Source organism: Triturus cristatus, chromosome 1_1 (assembly GCF_964204655.1).
Source record: "Triturus cristatus chromosome 1_1, aTriCri1.1, whole genome shotgun sequence".
NCBI classification, from domain to species: domain Eukaryota; kingdom Metazoa; phylum Chordata; class Amphibia; order Caudata; family Salamandridae; genus Triturus; species Triturus cristatus.
In genome coordinates, this window is record NC_140579.1 from 675,356,661 (window position 1) to 675,375,811 (window position 19,151).

The following is a 19,151-nucleotide window of genomic DNA, read 5'->3' on the forward strand; positions in this document are numbered from 1 at the left end:
GTCAGACGTGAACCCTGTGAAAGGACTGCAGGTGGGTTGCCTTACAGTCAACTATTGGGGGGGGGGGGATAGATGCCCTGAAAGCTGCCTCTGTCCTGGAGTTATCAGGGACAGTAATCTAGACAGCACACCATGGCGAGCATCTGGAAACTCCTCTGCTGCAAGTCAGACGTGAACCCTGTGAAAGGATTGCAGGGGGTTCGCTATAAAGTCAACTATTGGGGAGATACTCTGAAAGCTGCGGCTGTCTGGGAATGTAACCTAAACAGTGCGACATTGTATCAGAAGCTCCTGGGCATATATGAACCTTGTAAAGGGTTCGCCTTACAGTAAACTATTGGGGGCATACCATGAAAGCTGCATTCCCGCAAATTGTTTACGGCAGTTATTCTTTAGATTATCAGTTGAAATGCAGCTCCACGGAGTACTGGGTGGTTTCACCCCCTCCTTCCCAACTCCTCGCAAGAGGCACCACTAACTCCAAGCAAGTGTTGAGACTGCTTTGAGTCCAGCCCTCCTCTCCTCCAGATTCCGAATGACCACAGACCCTAAGACAGCCAAGTGGCTGAGCCACGACCTTTGACACTCTTCGGGTGCAAGACCCAGCGAGTCTAGCTGACTTTGGATTTTTGAGGACTGACAGAAAAAAAACAGAGCCAGGCCAGGCCCGCAGATGATGTGTCCAAGCTTCTGGCTGCACTTGAGCTGGGAGTGCGGCACTGGATTGTCCGCTGGATCTGTGGGTGTAGAGGCCGTCGTCGGTGTTGCTGGGGGTTTCACAGCTGGCATCCCTGTCTTTCGCCCGTGCCCCCGTATTTGGCGTTTTTGTGCGTGATCTAGACAACAAGGAAATGCAACTCTAGAGGATGCAGGCCCATTCCCAGAGGCCTAATGAATTGGGACTCTGGTTCATGTGCCCATTCATTCCCAGGCCTCGTGAGTGCACTCACAAGTCCCATGGTACCCAGAGGGGAATGGCTCTGCCTCCATAGTTAGTTACTGAAGAGACTGCATGTGACTGATGATGACCACTTTGGGCATGTGCCCTTGATGTTTAGCCAAAGCTGTTCCTTTTCCTTATTTTTCTCGTTGTTGACACTTTGATGTCTGCTTCGGGCAATAACTCCCCCATCCCCAATATCCACGTCCACAGAGTAGCGTGAGTTTATTTAGTCCTCATTGACTACTAAGTTTTATTTTTGCTCTTGCTAATGTTTGTATGACCCAGTTGCGCATTAACGTGTCAGTGGCATAGTAAAGTGAATGAATATTTCATTTTTATTCAGCTTGTGGGTTCCTCCATCGTGACGTACATATCCCTGTGGGAGACAACCAGACAGAATTGTATCCGGCAGAGAAAGTAGATTTGGTGACGTTTCTTTGTGGCATCTCTGGTCATGTTTTTGTTTAGCAAAGATCCATTTGCCGTGCCTCCAGACGGTAGCCGCAATTATTTCAGCGCGGTAAGATTTTCCCATTGTAAAAAAAAAAACCACACACGCACGCACACCACGTGCTTTGTGGAAGGAACATACATATTTCGTGCCTCCAGTGCCCCCACTTCCCAAACACCGTCCCCTGCTCTTTTTTACAGCAACAGTGGTGGTTGTGGTGGTGGGTGGTGTAGTGGCTGCAGCACGGTGACAACTACGTTTGGTGAGATGCTGACTGAAGGCATCTTTGAAAGACACAGAGATATGGCTGCCATGGCAACCTGAAACCGAGTGCCCTGCCTTTTTGCCCTAAGTGGGATGGGTATTCCCAGACGTGGGACCCGTGCTCACTATGCCACTGGAGTCAAGCTATCCTGGCTGATGACGGCTGATAGCCAGAAACCGGTCCTAGGATGCTTGATTCCGTCCAGGGAAGACATGGCTTGGCAGTTCGGGCTGGACTGTTCCCATGAGGCACAGGGTCAAGACTGATTTGCATATGGCCATGTCTAAACTGGGGTGGTGTAGTGGGCAAAAGAACGATGGATTTAACCCAGATCTCTTGACTGGGAGAGAATGTCTGCATTGTCAGCATTCCGTCCATCAATTGTTTGTTGTAACGTCCCTTCAGAACTGACATTAACTTATTGGCTGATTCAAGTCCATATCTTAAATTAAAGTAATATTATTGTCTTAAGAGCCTCATCCTCCTGATCCTTGTGCCTTGCCTGCGACCTCGACTTTATTTCCCTAGAATTAGCTCTTTAGGGCCTGTCCTGATGATCTTCCCGAACTCCCCCATTAAAACTATCCAAGATGCAGTCGCATGCAACTTCACACCCAAAACGGCCCCTAATCGCTTGCCCCGTTTCACATGGTTCTCCCTTAACTCAATGTGCTGCCAACAAATGGGATGTGATATGCTCGTAAAAACTCTACAGAACAGTGTCCTTTCCTTTAAAACCCTTATACCTGGGTCCCAACCCCCAGCTCTCACTGATTTTTGAAGCTCCCCCACTGGGTTTGGGGTCATGGTACAGCGCCTGCACAGCCTGGTAGACCAACGGCAGGTTTTGTCTGGCCTCCATCGCAGCGGTTCAGGCGTACACCGGGCAAGACGGCTCTTCACACGCGGCTCCTTCTGGGTGCATGCCTCCTCCCATTCCCTGCTTTGCCATCCATTGAAGGCTCACGCTGTTGCTATCCCCAGGCGTGAGGATCTCTCCACTAATGAAATTAGCAACCTAGTAAAAGCCCTATTCTGCATCGCACTGAACTCCCTGGCGGGGTTTCTAGGTTTCCGGACACTGCTAGGGGGGTCTCTCCATCATCCAGTGCCACGTAGAGTCATTCTGCGTCTGTGTTTCACTTTAAATTACAGGGGGCAGAACAATCCCACAACTAGATGACTGAGTAACTCCAGCTGGGCAGCATACTCAAACACACTTATAATCAAGCTGCCTAGGCCCGCCCCACACCAACAACCTCAGGAGAGTCATAAGTGAATACTTCAAGAAGTGAGCCTGAGCTGCTAGCTGCACCCGCAACTCCTTGTACTTTGTCCTAGTCACTGTTACTTACTCTTTGATCATTTCTACAGGCTGTCGCTGTCTGCTGGAAACAGGCAGAAATAAAGGCTACAAAATTCGGCAGTAACTGCCCAGGACCCATTTATAATTAAACATGTAATACTTTTTATGAATGCCTTTAAATACAATCAAAAACAAATCTCCAGCTTTCAGAAAGCCCATCTCCTACCCCCCAAAATACTGAGAAACTGGAATACAATTTACATCTTCTCTAGAACTTGCAGAGTATCTACACCTCAAATGAGAGTTTAGTGCAACATTCCCACCGCCCTCACAATGGTCAACGACACAACACCCTTCTCCCCAGTCACATCTTTGAAGTTTCTTGACCTCTACCTCTGTGGTAACTCTTGTTCAAATCTGCCTCGCCCCTCCCCGGAGTACCACGCAACTTTACGGTTTTAAAGCATCCCCTCGTTCTTCAGTCACTCATGTTCACGCAAACTCTGAAAACTTCCCACCACTACATAACCAGGACTCACACTTCTCCACACAAACTCAGCGGCCGTCCAGAAGCTGTAGATATGTATGATATAAAACAACCTCTGACATGGGTGAGTCACAGCTGACCCTTTACTTACAGCCAGTGCTTTAAAATGGGCCAGTACTGTCCGATGCGGAGTACCGGCACTTTTTTTTATTTTGAGAGTGTGTGTACCTGCACTTCTCAAGAGAAACGCAATACTTTTAATTGGAGAGAACCGGCACTTCTCAGAAACGAGCAGGTACTCTGGTATAGAGTACCTGCACTTCTATTTTTCCATTTGAAGTACTGCAGCAAGCTCCACCTAGCCCCTCCTTACAGCCCTTAACATAGTCCCCACTTACAGGACTCTCACTCACACACCAAAAACATGGATGGAAACCTCCACTGCTAACCCTCCCCAGCTCCTTTTACCTTTTGCCGATGGAGCCCCTGCTTGTGGCGCTGGACCCAGGCTCGGTTCCCTTGCGGGCGGTGGCAGAGTTGGTGGCAGTGGCAGGGTTCATGTTCTGGGAAGCCATGAATAGATCGGAACTCACTAGAGCAAAGCAAATTTGGGTGAGCTGATCTGTTGTGTTTCTGTCTCCGAGATGCCTACCCCTCCTTAGCTATCTCCTCCTCTCCGATTCCGACCTCTCTCTCCTAGTCCCATGCAGCAGGCACGTCACTTCCCCTCCTTGCCCTACCGACAGGAAGTATGGGTAGGAGTGCAGGTGAGACGCCACTAGGAAGGCGACAAGTGACAGGAAGTTAAACTGGTGGCCATCGTTGAACACCTTATAAGACAATAATAAGGTGAGGAAAAAAGGTCATCTTTTGTTTAAACTATGTTTTTCCATCAATGCCCAGCGATGTTCTATCAGACTACTGGAGCGTTCCTTGCGCACATTTTCCAACCGGAAATAAAGTTGAAGTATTCCTGATTCAGAGAAGTCGGGTGGCAACTGGTTAATCGTTTGTTTAAATTATGGTTTTCTAACAATGCCCAGCTATGTTCTATCAGACACCTGGAGCGTTCCTTGCGCACTTTTTCAACCAGAAATAAATTAAGTGATTTCCTGCAATGCGTGCGGGTGATGAGCACGAGGGGGGCAGGGGTAGGGGGGCCGGCAAGAAGGCATTGGACTGCGGGAGGGGGGGGTGGGATGGGAGGGGGAGAAAAGTAGTCTGTGCAGTGAAGGGGCCTGTAGCCATGGAAGGACACAAATGACGACATGCTCGTCATAAGGCGGGACTAACAAGGCTAGAAACAATGGGAAGGTAGCATTTAGGACCTAAGCCTATCAAAAAGATGGGCGGAGAGTGGGCGGAGCTTCCATGAAGCTTCCCTGCTATACTGTATGCTGCATGCCTCGCAAAGCGTGCAACGCATGCGCTGCAACGCTAGGCGAGACCTAAAAAAGAGATCCCCGATAAACAACAAACCTCCAAAAAATGCATTCATACCAGTAAAGGGGCCAATAGCCATAGGCGTGCCCAACAGGGAAAAAGGATGGACATACAACATGCTTACCCAATAGCAAGTAGGACGTTTTGAAAGACACACTACAAAACAAATAGGAAAACGGAGGTGGGGACTCGCCCACTAAAGCATATACTGCCTGTCTCAACGAGACAGCGTATGCGCTGCCTAGGCGAGACCTAAAAATTCTTTGTTTTGGTATGCAATTTACGACTGTGGAGCATTTGTACTGCAGGGGTAGAAACGATTATTGCAGACCTACAACTTACACCGTCTGTGTTGTTTTGTTCCTTTTTGGCCTTCCAGCTTTTTTAAAGCTATTTAATTTCCTAAACGCTGGTGTAAGTAAAGTGAACTATTTATGTCCGTACCTCACCCCCTGCATTTATAACATTCCCGGTGTGATCTCATTGCTCAGGTGTTTATTTCTTTAATCACTGGCTGACTTGGTAGCTGCAATATAATTTGCTAGTTGAGATGCCAAAAACTCGAAAGCGCACAATCTCACCAGAAAATATACAAGCGGGGAGGGGAAACAAGAGTGCATCAGTAATATCTGATCGGCCTTTCAAGTTGCAAATGTCTAGAGAGATGTTTTACCTGTTATTCTGCTGCTTACAAGCGAACGAGTAACAAAAAATATAGTAGCTGCCTTTCATTCGTAGGCCTGGTCAGTAAAGGTAGTGTAACCTACAGAACATACAGGGCCAAATGCCTCTATTTTAACGCCTAAGCCAGACTTACCCCCACAAACAGCTTGATTTGCAAGCACAAAGCCACCTTTGCAATTCAGAAAACCTGGCTTCACACTTGTACATGGATTTATTCACTTAATACTCTTTGGGAGTGAGAACTCCTAGGCAAGAATGCTCTAGAAGTTCGTACAAGCAAGCTTAAACTTGTGTTGGTATTCACAATGCATATTCTGGCCCATTGCAACCTTAGAAATGTTTAGTGAGTTATTGCTGTTACCGGAAGTCATTCAGCATCAAGGGTGCGAAAGACACTCCCCTCCAAAATGGGCAAGGATATAGAGGGGGGACTTTCGGTCATGTCTTTACTCTAATGTGGTTTTCCAGTAGGTCACACAGTCTAGGTGTAAGTGTCTTTAGCAGGATGTCATGTCTTTAGAGTATGAGTTAGTCAGAATACCGGTACGAACCACTGCATGGCGAGGACGACGGCCGACCAACAGGTACAAGAATGGACAGTATTGGATCAGGGCGGCCCCGGGGTCATAACTAGAGCCAAGAGTCAAAGCCCCCACAGTGGAGAATTAATCTCTCTGACCTGCAGGAGATCGTAGTTAATCAGCGGGGCCCGATTACAATCTTACAGATTGCATAAGGGACACAGGGGACTGGGCAGAGCCTGTAAAAGCGCGTCAGAGGACTGAGCCTGGATACGAGAGGCCCCCACCGGGGGAAATACTCAACCACACCACGCCAATACATAAGATCCCAACCATGAGTAACAGGGTAAGAACCATCACTACCTGGGAAGGGGGCAGCATGGCAAATTATTGCGAATTGTGCTGTGGGGCCCAGAAGGTCGGAGCACAACAATACCCAGCACCAGCCATCAGCCTGTAGCTTGGAGGGTATACTGGCCGGCCTCTGGGCCTGCAGCTGTGATCAGAGATGTGCACTCCCTGGAGACTGGGCCCTACCACAAGCGTGGCGAGGAGGCCTGGCAGCAGGTAAACGCTGCAAACTGAACTATGTAGAATCTTTGGCACGAGTTATAAGACTATGATACAATGGCCCCATAATAACATACTGGGATCCCTGCTAGTGGTCAAATCAAAAGCAAACAAAAGTCGCTTCATCCTTTGAAAAGGAGTATGAGAACAGTACAGCAGCAGACCGGTGCCCAGTGGTGAGGACGAAAGCCAGCAGTACAAATTGAAAGATCAGACTAACTGGCCGAGGAACGACAGAAGGGAGGCCCCAGCTAGCCAGGTCTATTATACGGGTGCCTGTCCAAGAGCTGGCGTACTTTGCAGATCGGTAATTCATAGAGTGGCTGAATACAGAGGTGTGCCTAGATACCACAATCAGCCCTCCAAAACACGAACAAACCAATTACCTAAGCAGTGAGGAGAAAGACATCAAAGGGCTCCAGGGTTATCCCCCACTCTCCAAAAAATACACTGACAAAGGAGGGAAAACCTAATGATGGTTGCGTGCATTTTTAATTCTAAGGACCGCAACACTCTTCTGCGCAGCGCCAGAGAGAAAGCTCCCCTACCATATGAAAATAAGCGAATCTCCCTTTTTCCAGACTACACACTACTCGTTCGGTGCCAAAGGGCTTCATGCCAAGAGGTGAAAGCACAGCTAAGAACACAACATCTCAAATACGCCCTGCTCTACCCAAACTCGACACAAAATAATATACGAATAAATAAGTCACTTCTTCGGAAGCACGGAGGCAGTGCGCGCCTAGATGGAAGCGGTCATCCCGGACAGCATCCACAAAGCAACGCAGGAGACCACTCCCCAAGGTTCGCAAGAGACACTAAAAGGTAAACAACACCGCAACAAGACACCCTGATAGTGATTCGATAAAGCCCCACCTCCAAAGCAGGTACTTGAAGGCCAAAGAGTGGCAATACAGACCGCCGTGATGCTCAAACATATGGAACCACCCTCAGCAGAAGAGTTATCAGAAGACACTACGATGCATTCAGACTCTGAGAACAGTTTAACTTTGTTTCCCTCCATCACATTGCAGCTGGTGAATGACTTATCAGGATGATGGACCAAGCACGGCACTCATTGGCAAACCAGACATGGGGTGGTAAGGTATAGTGTGTATGATTTAACCTCACAACAGTTAAAGACTCAAAAGCTCTAAACATATATATGTCTTTAGTACAGTCTATAGATACAATATATGTGTTTTTATCCAAGGTAAATATTGGTGCCCATTTTGGTATGTAACAGATTGTTAACCAACACATCGTAATGCACTAGAAAATGGCTCCCTGTGGCCCTAGGAATCACTCCCCACTATTGAAATAGCAGTAACACGCTGTTAATTGGGGCAATCGGTGTGTTGCACAGCATAACCCCAAATGCGAACGCAACTTGTTGTTTACAGCTATTATGGCTTTTTTTCTTTATTCGTTTGGTTGAATACAGTTATATTGTCAGACTTAGTACTGCGAAGGAACGGGGTGGTTTGGTTAATTAGCTCACATGGCAGACCACGTACTAGCACGAAGGACATGCGTCCTCCTCTAACAATCATACACTCAGAGAATCCATGCAGAAGCAGATAAAGTGGGAACCCTGCTTACACAGATACTTAGGAATGCCCCCACATTCTTGAAATTAATACCCCAACCATGGTCAATGTTACCACACAGAAAAGGATCAACCCCGCCATTTGTAGCTACTACGAGACCCTATATGATGGTCATGCTCCCACGAGTATTTTACTATTTCACCAATTTACCTATAGCGATTCCAGCTCACTGTTTTACAGCTCTAAACTAGGGGTGGGCGGAATTTGCGTAATTGCATTACGCAAATCTCCGCGAAACGGTAAAAAATCTCCGCGAACACGCAGAAATTCCGCGAACACGCGGAATTGCTTGTTCGCGATGCTTTTTTCCTGTTCGCAATTGCTGTTTGCGTGCTCGAGGAGAAATATCTCGCGAACATGCATTTTGAGAACGCGAACAAGCAAAAATTTCGCGAAATTGCAGAAAGCACACTTTTTGAGCAATTTCGCGTTCTCCGCGGAACGCGAAATTATGCAAATTCCGCAAATTCCGCGAGCGGAACGGAATTTGCCGCCCAGGCCTACTCTAAACACACTCCTGACGGAATTGATCTGAGAAACAGGCTGTAGACGGGTGAGAAACAGGCTGTAGACGGGTGCGGCTAACAAAGCTGGAGTTACCGCCTGATAATGGTGATCTAGATGCCCCAGATTTCCAAGCATACTGTTTAGCGAGCCAAATGCAGTGGCTGGAGTATTGGCTAGCTGGGCATAATTTACATTAAATAAGCTATACGCCTAATATACTAGCCCAGGTAAATTATACACTTTATTGCTCCCCTGGACAAAGACTCCACCTACAACACCACTGTTGGTAAAACTTGTTCTTGCATATTGGAGATAAGCTCTGAAATATATGAAGCAAGTCAGTCCCTACGCCCCAAATATTCCACTCTTAGGTCTCTCAACTCCAACTAGAATACTGACGAGCCGTCGTATACGCTTATGGGAACAAGCGAGAGTTATAACGGTGGGACATTATATGGGAATCCTTATTCCTTATAAATGAAAATATTACACGATCCGTCAGAACATTTTGGTCTCCGAAAGGAATGGAGCCTCCCACACACATCCACTCCCATTATTTGATGGGCATTGGCATGCATTTAATCTGATGGCTATACAGAGGCATATGTACACACTCTGCAGTACCCCTTACACACTTGAGAAGTGGGGGCAGGAACTAGACAAGGTGCTTCAAGACAAGGAGTGGAAAGCTCCATTAGCTTTCCCCAGGAAAGTATCACGCAACACTAGATTAAAATTCATCCAATACATGATACTACACAGAGCATATCGGACACCGCACAGACTACACCACATGCTCCCAGAACTGTCTGCAAAATGCCCAAGGTGCGTGGCTCCAGATGCACACCTAATACATATTTAATGGTATGCCCGTCTCTCTCAACCTTTTGGACACATGTAACAGACACAATAAGGAAAGTACCAGGAGGAACACACTGAGATACAGCAGAAAACTGTATATTAGGCTTACACCACCGACCCAGAGAAGAAACCCACAGAGAAACGCCACAAAGGAGGACAAATATTTTGAAAACAGCAGGATTTTATGTAACAAACTCGATAGAGGCTACCCTACAAAAACTGGTAAAAAACATTCAAGTACAATGGAACACATGGTCAAGGAAGGGATTAAAAAAATATATGTTTTCACACAAGTTTAGAATATCTGCTAAATATTTATCAATTTAGCTAAATTCATGTGGTAAATATGTGCATACACTATAGGACCAATACACTTGCCCTATTATTTGACCTGAGGAGGCGTAAATGGTTTGAAGTTCGAAACGTGTTGACTGCACAAGAGAGGAGTTTTAACAAAGACTAATACGAACTAAAGGACTCAATGTTTTCAAGTATAAAGGATCGATGAACCAAAGGCACTGGAACACTTTACATGAGCACCAATTTCATTATACAAGGACAACTTCATTATTTGTACCAATGGGGAGATTAAGTGGTTCACCCAGAATCACAGTATGTTGAGCCGACAATGCGATTTGATGCTGGTTTGCCAGCCTAAAAAGTCATCAGCTCTGGCCGTTATGAGACATTCTCCCCCCCCCCCCCCATCCAATTTCTCTGCTGTTTCTTGTACACAATATTTTTGGACTTCCTTAAGAGTAACTGACACCTGGAGGAAGTAACAGGGCACATGAATTTTACATAGGAAAATTTGAATTACATATAAAAAGGAAAAATAGTACATCTCATCTTGAGCAGTGGATAGGCACTAATCAAACTCATTGATCTGTACTTTGTCCATGCGCCATGTAAAGAAACGGAAGTAATGCAAGGAAAGCCCTACCTAATGAGAATCATTTAAGAAGGACAGTTAAAGATGCATGTATAAAGCATTGCAATCGAGAAAAGAGAGACTCTCAGACGGTAAATTTTGAAAAAATTGCACATGGCATCATGTCTTGGATACAATTAATAAGTAAGGGGTAAACAACATAAAGGAAAAGGACAATGTTACAGTTGTAGCAGCACTGCAAGCAAAATCAATTGGCAAAAACAACCCGAAATTGTACTTGGTGCTCGGATGTGTACGTGACACAAGGAATGGCGACGCAAGTGACAAAGTGAGATCAGCAGGGGACGGCGCAAAGTGAAGTGAAGTGAATAAATGTACAGTGAAAACAAAGGTTCTGGTCTCAATTTAAAAAAAATAAAGAATAATGTTCAGTTGTTCATAGAACCATAAGAAAAAGCTGCGCCATCAGTTGTGCTGACAGGTCGATGGCGTTTCGATCCAGTTTATTTTGGATCATCATCAGGACCGGGTTGGAATATTCAGGCGGTGCTGTACAGAGGGGAGAAAAAGGGTACGGGTGAGGGGGAAGAGGAAGGGCATAATAGAAGGGGATAAGTATTGGAAGCGTAATGAGGGGCAGATGAGGTGTCCCCAGGGGACAGGGTGGAGCAAAGAAAGGGCCACTTGAAGGGGCGATCAATCAGAATTGGGAAAAGGCAAAGAAAATGCCGCATAACCGTGGCAGTGATGGTGCAGGTTACGAGAGACAAACAGCGTGAAATCGGTAAAGGGAGTGCTGGGTGAGTAACGACAGGGAGCACGAAGGAAAAGAGGGCCGCCGCTAGGAGATACAAGAATACCTGAATTGAGTTAGATGGCAAACATGAAAATCATGTCACAAATGGTTCATCGGCACGTCAATTGGAAGAGCCGGAGCGGGATCTGTGGGAGGAAAGGGAGGGGTGGTGTAAATGGATCAGCACGAAGGAGGGGTACAGAGAGTAGGGATGGAAAAGTGCAAGTTTATTTACCTTGAGGTGATTGAAATTGAGCTCGTAATCCGGCTGCGGGCAATGCGCAGCGATTCAGGGAAAACGGATCTGTGAAAGGAAGGCGAGGAGAGGGTAAGGGAGAGCATGGAAGGCAGGATTAGGGAGGGGGGACCGGGTGGGCCGAGGGAGGCATACCTATTGAATAGATGGTCGGCGGAGGGCGTCTCAGTCAGCCAGGGCCCGGTGCATTGAATGACAGAGTCGGGTTCACACTCAGATCCTCTGTAGCTACCCTCATCCTTGACTGCCTCTTTACCCTCACATGTTTTTGGTAACTCTTGTCACCATTATAATTCTCCTGTCTATCATGGCTCCTCATACCCTCAGCCACTCCTTGACCCACTCTTCCCCCATCACGAGTATTCATTACTCTTATGCCATTTACAAGCGTCGTTGCTATACCACCGGTATATATTACTGTCTCCATTTCAGTATGTATTTGACTCTGTGCGAAGGTTTTTCTCCGGTACCACTAACACATTGTTCAGGAATTGTTTTCAACGGTAGACCGTAGCTTATCATATTCACATCGCATTAACTGCCTTCACACTCTACTCGTGTTCTGCTCTCCTCCCCTTCCCCGACTCCCCCTCTACCTTCCTTACCCCCTTTTTAGTTTCTATTTTCTGAGCTCCTGATGCGCACGCATATTCCACGTCAGAGCCACGCCCCCGTGTCTCCCTTTACATCCTGTTTCCCAACCCGACTCGGTCATTCAATGCACCGGACCCTGGCTGACTGAGATGCCCTCCGCCGACCATCTATTCAATAGGTATGCCTCCCTCTGCCCACCCGGTCCCCCCTCCCTAATCCTGCCTTCCATGCTCTCCCTTACCCTCTCCTCGCCTTCCTTTCACAGATCCGTTACCCCTGAATCGCTGCGCATTGACCGCAGCCGGATTACGAGCTCAATTTCAATCACCTCAAGGTAAATAAACTCGCACTTTTCTATCCCTACTCTCTGTACCCCTCCTTCGCGCTGATCCATTTACACCACCCCTCCCTTCCCTCCCACAGATCCCGCTCCGGCTCTTCCAATTGACGTGCCGATGAACCATTTGTGACATGGTTTTCATGTTTTCTGTCTAACTCAATTCAGGTATTCTTGTCTCTCCTAGCGGCGGCCCTCTTTTCCTTCGTGCTCCCTGTCGTTACTCACCCCAGCACTCCCTTTACCGATTTCACGCTGTTTGTCTCTCGTAACCTGCACCATCACTGCCACGGTTATGCGGCATTTTCTTTGCCTTGCCCCATTTCTGATTGATCGCCCCTTCAAGTTGCCCTTTCTTTGCTCCACCCTGTCCCCTGGGGACACCTCATCTGCCCCTCATTACACTTCCAGTACTTATCCCATTCTATTATGCCCTTCCTCTTCCCCCTCACCCTTATCCTTTTTCTCCCCTCTGTACAGCACCGCCTGAATATTCCAACCCGGTCATGATGATGAGCCAAAATAAACTGGATCGAAACGCCGTCGACCTGTCAGCACAACTGATGGCACAGCTTTTTCTTATGGTTCTATGAACAACTGAACATTATTCTTTATTGTTTAAAAATAAAAAAATTGAGACCAGAACCTTTGATTTCACTGTACATTTATTCACTTCACTTCACTTTGCGCCGTCCCCTGCTCATCTCACTTTGTCACTTGCCACGCCATTCCTTGTGTCACGTACACATCCGAGCACCAAGTACAATTTCGGGTTGTTTATGCCAATTAATTTTGCTTGCAGTGCTGCTACAACTGTAACATTGTCCTTTTCCTTTAGGTTGTTTACCCCTTACTTATTAATTGTATCCAATACATGATGCCATGTGCAATTTTTTCAAAATTTACCGTCTGAGAGTCTCTTTTCTCGATTGCAATGCTTTATACATGCATCTTTAACTGTCCTTCTTAAATGATACCAGTTGAGACTTTTTGTTGTTTCTTGCATACTTACCCTAGTCTCAACAAGGTTTATGGGTTATTGCTCCGGTTGTTTATTACACTACCTAATGAAAAGGCAGCAAAGAAGAGCAACAGTGCCAATGAATGGTAAGCTATGGGTGGGTTCCAAGTCCATTATTAGAGACAAGAGTCTCACAAGTGAGACCGCAGGCTCAACCTAAAAAAGTAAGTAAATGAGGGTGGCAATGCAGCTAACCAACGGTTCCCAACTGGTGGGCTCCAAATCCACTGCAAGGTTATAATAGGTCTTTTCACAAACCCACAGATTGAGCCGCCTGGTAGGGGAGGACTAAAGAGAAAGCACATGAAGAAGAGTAAGAGACAGCAGGGAAAACACATCACACCATATTCATTCAACATTCCTCAGACATCAACTTCCCCAGCAACTCAAACATGAAATGCATGAAGGAAACCTACTAACACTTCAACACAGGAAATAAAAACACGCACCAATCATCAATTACTCAACCCACTCAGAGGTAACACTCTGGGCCTCACCCTACGATGATGTAATTTTGAGTGCCAAATAACTACAGCCTTGGACTGGCCTGACCACTTTGCCACCACCTTCACCATCACCTAAATTACAACTTAGCATCAAGGATAATCAAAAAGAGGAAAAATAACCACCTGCTCCATCAAAGATATCTATCAGGAAAACACATAAGAAGAACTAAAACAACATGCCATAACGTTACCAGTTCGCCGAGATGTCAATGCACTCAACATATACACAATGAGAGAACTCATGTCAAACACTGTGCTCTGAGAAACCAAACCATTATGAAAAAGCCCTCAGCACCCTTAACGAAAACAAACATGAAAATGGGGAAAAAAATGGTGACGATCGAAACTTTCTAAGGACCTCAACCGACTACAAACACTCCACTCCCTCAACAGGGCTAAATCATTTTGCTATAAGACCGCCATCAGTGAGGTGACCAAAAGAAGCAAAGCCCATTTCAAGGCTGTCAAGCATTGCATCAATTCTCTCCCAGAACCTATAATACCTTCTTTAGTCAACAAATATAACACTATCAACCTCTTAACCAAGAAGATCGACAAATCATTACCAGATCCCGTTTCACTTACAGCCTTCCCCTCACCACTCTAAGGACCTCCTTCAATACAGTCTCACACCTAGATCTATTCACTATCCTGAACTCTATCAGGGCAAACTCCAATGAAGAAAACATACTTCCTTCTTCCATCAAACTGCTCCAAAAAGAGTCTCTCACACCATTTCTCCACATTGCCAATGCCTCTATAAGCCGAAGACAATTACCAGATTCCCTTAATATAGGCCAGATTCTTCCCCTGCTAAAGGAGCTACCCTTGTGTCCAGTTGACCTTGCAAACTTCCACTTATTACCCACTTTCTGTTATAAGGGAAAATAATCAAAAAATATGTCACCAACCAGCTACAGGAGATGATCAACCAGAATAATCTTCTGTAGGACTACCAATCAGGCAGCACTGAGAAAGCCACATTTCAAGTAGCCTACAATGCCCTCCTCCTTAATGACCAGAGGGACTCCTAGTCCTGCTTGAAGGCTCTGTTGCCTTTGAAGCAGTAAACAGTTAAGTTCTGCTCAACACCCTAAAACACCCAGGGCAATTTCGGGTACAGTCTTGTAAAGAACCCACCTTCTTCCTGATCAACAGGCACAAATACATTTCAGGTTAGTGGAAGCATGTGTAAGACAAGTTCAGAACATGCAGATGATCACATCAATGGAGTAAAAGGAAGTCATCATTGCTATGGAGGTGTGTGTTTGAAAGCAGTATTTTCCTACATCTCTTAAAGTTAAGAAAAATGATCTACAATATAACAAAAATATTAATTTTGGATTTTGTTTTAAAAAAAAAATAAAAGTTTTGTTTTCCTAAGACACCTCCAGATACAATAAAACCAAGCATTTACAATGCAATGGTCTCGGCATTGTTAAAGTTAGAGCTATTGGTATTGCTCATGACACTCACAAATGCGAGACCTATTGCATTTGCACCCACACACACAGAGCCACCCACACACACAGAGCCACCCACACACACAGAGCCACTCTGCATCAAACGTATAATAAGATAAATCTGGAGACAAGGTCGAGAGCAGACGCACAAGACTCCTGTCCTTGGCTCCTGCGCAGTTTGGGTGGACCAGGCTAATGTTTGGGTGGGCCTGGCCCACCCGGCCCACCCGCTAGAACCGGGCCTGTGCATAAATCAAAGGATTTAGATCTGCAATGTCATCTTTTGTGAATAGCTTTCACTCGCCTAAAAACGTGACTCCGAGTCTGGCTGCTTACCATCCGCCAAAAGGGCTTTTCACGTAGACATAATAGAAGGACTCCCTTTTGCCAAGATGGCAGGGCTAGCCACTCGGTGTGACGTCACCAGAGCAGCCCACTTTAAACTGCTGCGTAGCTTGTCTAAAGCATGCACGTAGTAAAAACTCTCTATTTCGAACGTGAATGGTACGTAAGAAAACATATGTGCACAACGCGAAGCAATTATGTCATGAATATTAAGGTGCACACATACATTGTTTTGAATAAATAAATTCCTGCAGTAATTCAAACTACTTTCGGAAGCGGAAAAGACGATGATTGCCATTCATTTACACATCTACCTCCTTTTGGGTATTTTGAGAATATCTTGTCCCTCGGATTTACCTAACAATTACAGCTCTAAAATGGCAACTCACGCTCTTTTTCCGAGGAAGCCTTTCCCCAGTTTAGTCCTTCTTTAGTTTGCATTCTTCACATGCCTCTACCAAAATTACAAGGCAAATATGGGCGGGGCAACTTCCCAAAAGCGGCTACGTTATAGTGTAGGTAGCTGGAGAAGGCGTGGTCATTACATTTCTTTCTCCTAATTGGTTATTGTTGAAATTCCCACACACACAGGCTGTATTCTTTGTGTTAAAATCAAATTACATCGCAGACCGCAATATGTGCTCGATAACGTCTGTGCTTGTCTATTGTGATGGAAGTAGTAATCTCACACCCGAAAAAAGAACTCCAATCCGGTTCAAAGGAAAACAACAATCAAACAGTCACATTGAACGGTGAGAAATAGGCAAGTCACAGCGCGAGGCAGCTGTACAAGAACACTGCTGAACCATGAGAGAACGAAGTAAAAGTAAATGAAGCAGAGCACACACACTGTGGGATACAAAACACCACCGTATAACACAAAATAACATAGCACAACATCTTTGAGGAGTCTAGGAATTCTGGATTCTATATCAATGCAAGCAGGAACAACATTGTTACCTTAACGCTTGTACTCACCGGACTTGAAACGCCGATCCAGCAGCAAGGAAGAGGCGACCCCACATCCCCTCCGACCTTGCACAAAATGGACGAATCTTCCGATGCTAAAAAAACCAAACAAACACGCCCACCACGTGTAAAAGGGGCTGAAAGGGGCGGGGCTTCAAAAAAGCGAAAGAATCGAAAAAACACGCCCCCGAATCGGAAAAAGACGGGGCTTGTTTGGAGAGACAAAGCTCTTCTCCAATGGCTGACCAGCATTTAAGAGGCCAGCCAATGGAGAAGAGGGAAAAAAGGGGCGGGTTAAAGCCCCTCTCCTGAAACGTTAAATCTCGCGAGCGAGACTGCGCAAGCGCAGCCTTTGCTAGCCGAGACCTAAAAAAACTAAGCTATAGTTCTTCACTCCCAAATGCATACATTGCCACCAACTAAACATGTATACTCTATTCCTACCTGCAAAACCACAGCAGTGCTCATCCGCCCATACCAGGCCAAAATCATTAACTGCTCTCAGTCACCTATAACTTCCCTGAACTGCACAAAAAAGGACACGTTAAACGCTTATTGAACACCCATTTGAAAGCAGAGAAATAATGAATCCTCTTCATTATGGTAACTAGATTACCTTTTCCGAGCAAAACAATAGCCACATTAGTCAGCACACAGATAAAAGTACACATGAAGTATGATGCTCAATTCAAACCTACCGTGCTTAAACAATGAAATGAAAACATTGTCTATAACAGAGGATGTTCAAAAGATCAGAGACAAAGATGAACACTGCATACCTGTCCTAGTCCATCTCACAGCAGCCTTTGCCACAGTTGACCACAAGACCCTCAAGGTACTGAAAAATAAAAAAGAAGGGAACGTACACGGCTGGATTCAAGTGCATAAAGTAACACCTAACAGATGTTAAGTATAAGATTTAAATACTCCCTATCACAACATGCGCAACAAGCGAAGGACACAGTATGGATATCCAAACCCTTCCTAAAACTAAGTCAGGCCAAAAATGATAAAACCACATTTAAATCTCCATGCCTCCCCCCCCCCCCAAAAAAAAAAGACAACCATGCTATAAAATGGACTGTTCACTTGAAACTGCTAGGGCTAAAACCAATGACTGTTACCAAAGTCAAACCCTTGGGCTACATACTGGACAACCAACTCTATATAAGAAACCATACTAAATACTGCTAAAAACAGTCAACAGCAAGTGGGTATCATTCATACTGTAAATACCTGGTTTTAGGATAAGATATACAATCTCTGTTTGCACAGGAATATGAACTGCCTTACTTGACTCGGATGTGGAATTCCTATAGCCCGACGCCCAGGACACATTGCTTGGGGTCCAGATCAACAAGTTTTCATGTGTAATTTGTCCTTGGGACAAGTAGGCCCAAACCCCTACAGCACAAACCCTTTGGCTGCCAGTTTACAGTACCGCAATATAGATCAGGGAAATGCATGGTCAGCAGTTAAGGTAATATTTGTGTCCATGTATTAATGCTTTTCAAACTTGTATTTATGGTTCATTAATGCAAAGCCTTTATTATTAGGGTAAGCACTCTAAGTAAATGTGGTAAGCTCAGACTGCACTTCTGACAGTGGGTCCAGTATAAAAAAGTGTACACACATTTTCAGTGTTTAGTAATATGAGGCTATGTATAATGCTCCCAGAATGCTCTCTGATTAGATGCAAATATCTGCAGAAGCTTGAAAGCAAGAATGAGGATTATTTGCTTTCAAAATAAAATGTTCACACAAAAATGCAAGTAGGAAAATCAACATTTCGCTAAACTACTGTAAAATTGTAGGTAACATTTCTTTGCAGCACCATTTAGTCAAATGTGTTGATGTATGCTAGTATTTCCCCCCAAAAATCATAATACAAAATCAGTGTAACCAGTTTTAATAAGACTATGGGAAACAAAAATAAACAAGCATTGGTAAAGCCAGTAGGTCGGAAATTATTGGTCAGTCTTTTGGTTTTGTCAATGCGTGACTTGTTTTGGCATGGTTTTTGTAAAACCTTATTGGTGTGCGAGCAGCTGCCAAACATTGGCAAAAGCAAAAATAGTTTTTGGTCTCAAAAAACACACATTGCCACAGTAGTTCCCGACATGAACAAAACAACTGTGTGTTGATATGCTCCTTGTGAAAGAACAGAATGCTGTCACTCACAGTGAAGCTGAGAGAGAGAGAGAGAGAGAGAGAGAGAGAGAAATTTTTAATAAACACAAAAGGTCATGGTTAACACGAGACCTAATTAGGGGCCCAATAATTAAATAAAGTCTTAAAATGTACACCCATGCCCTTGCATTAAG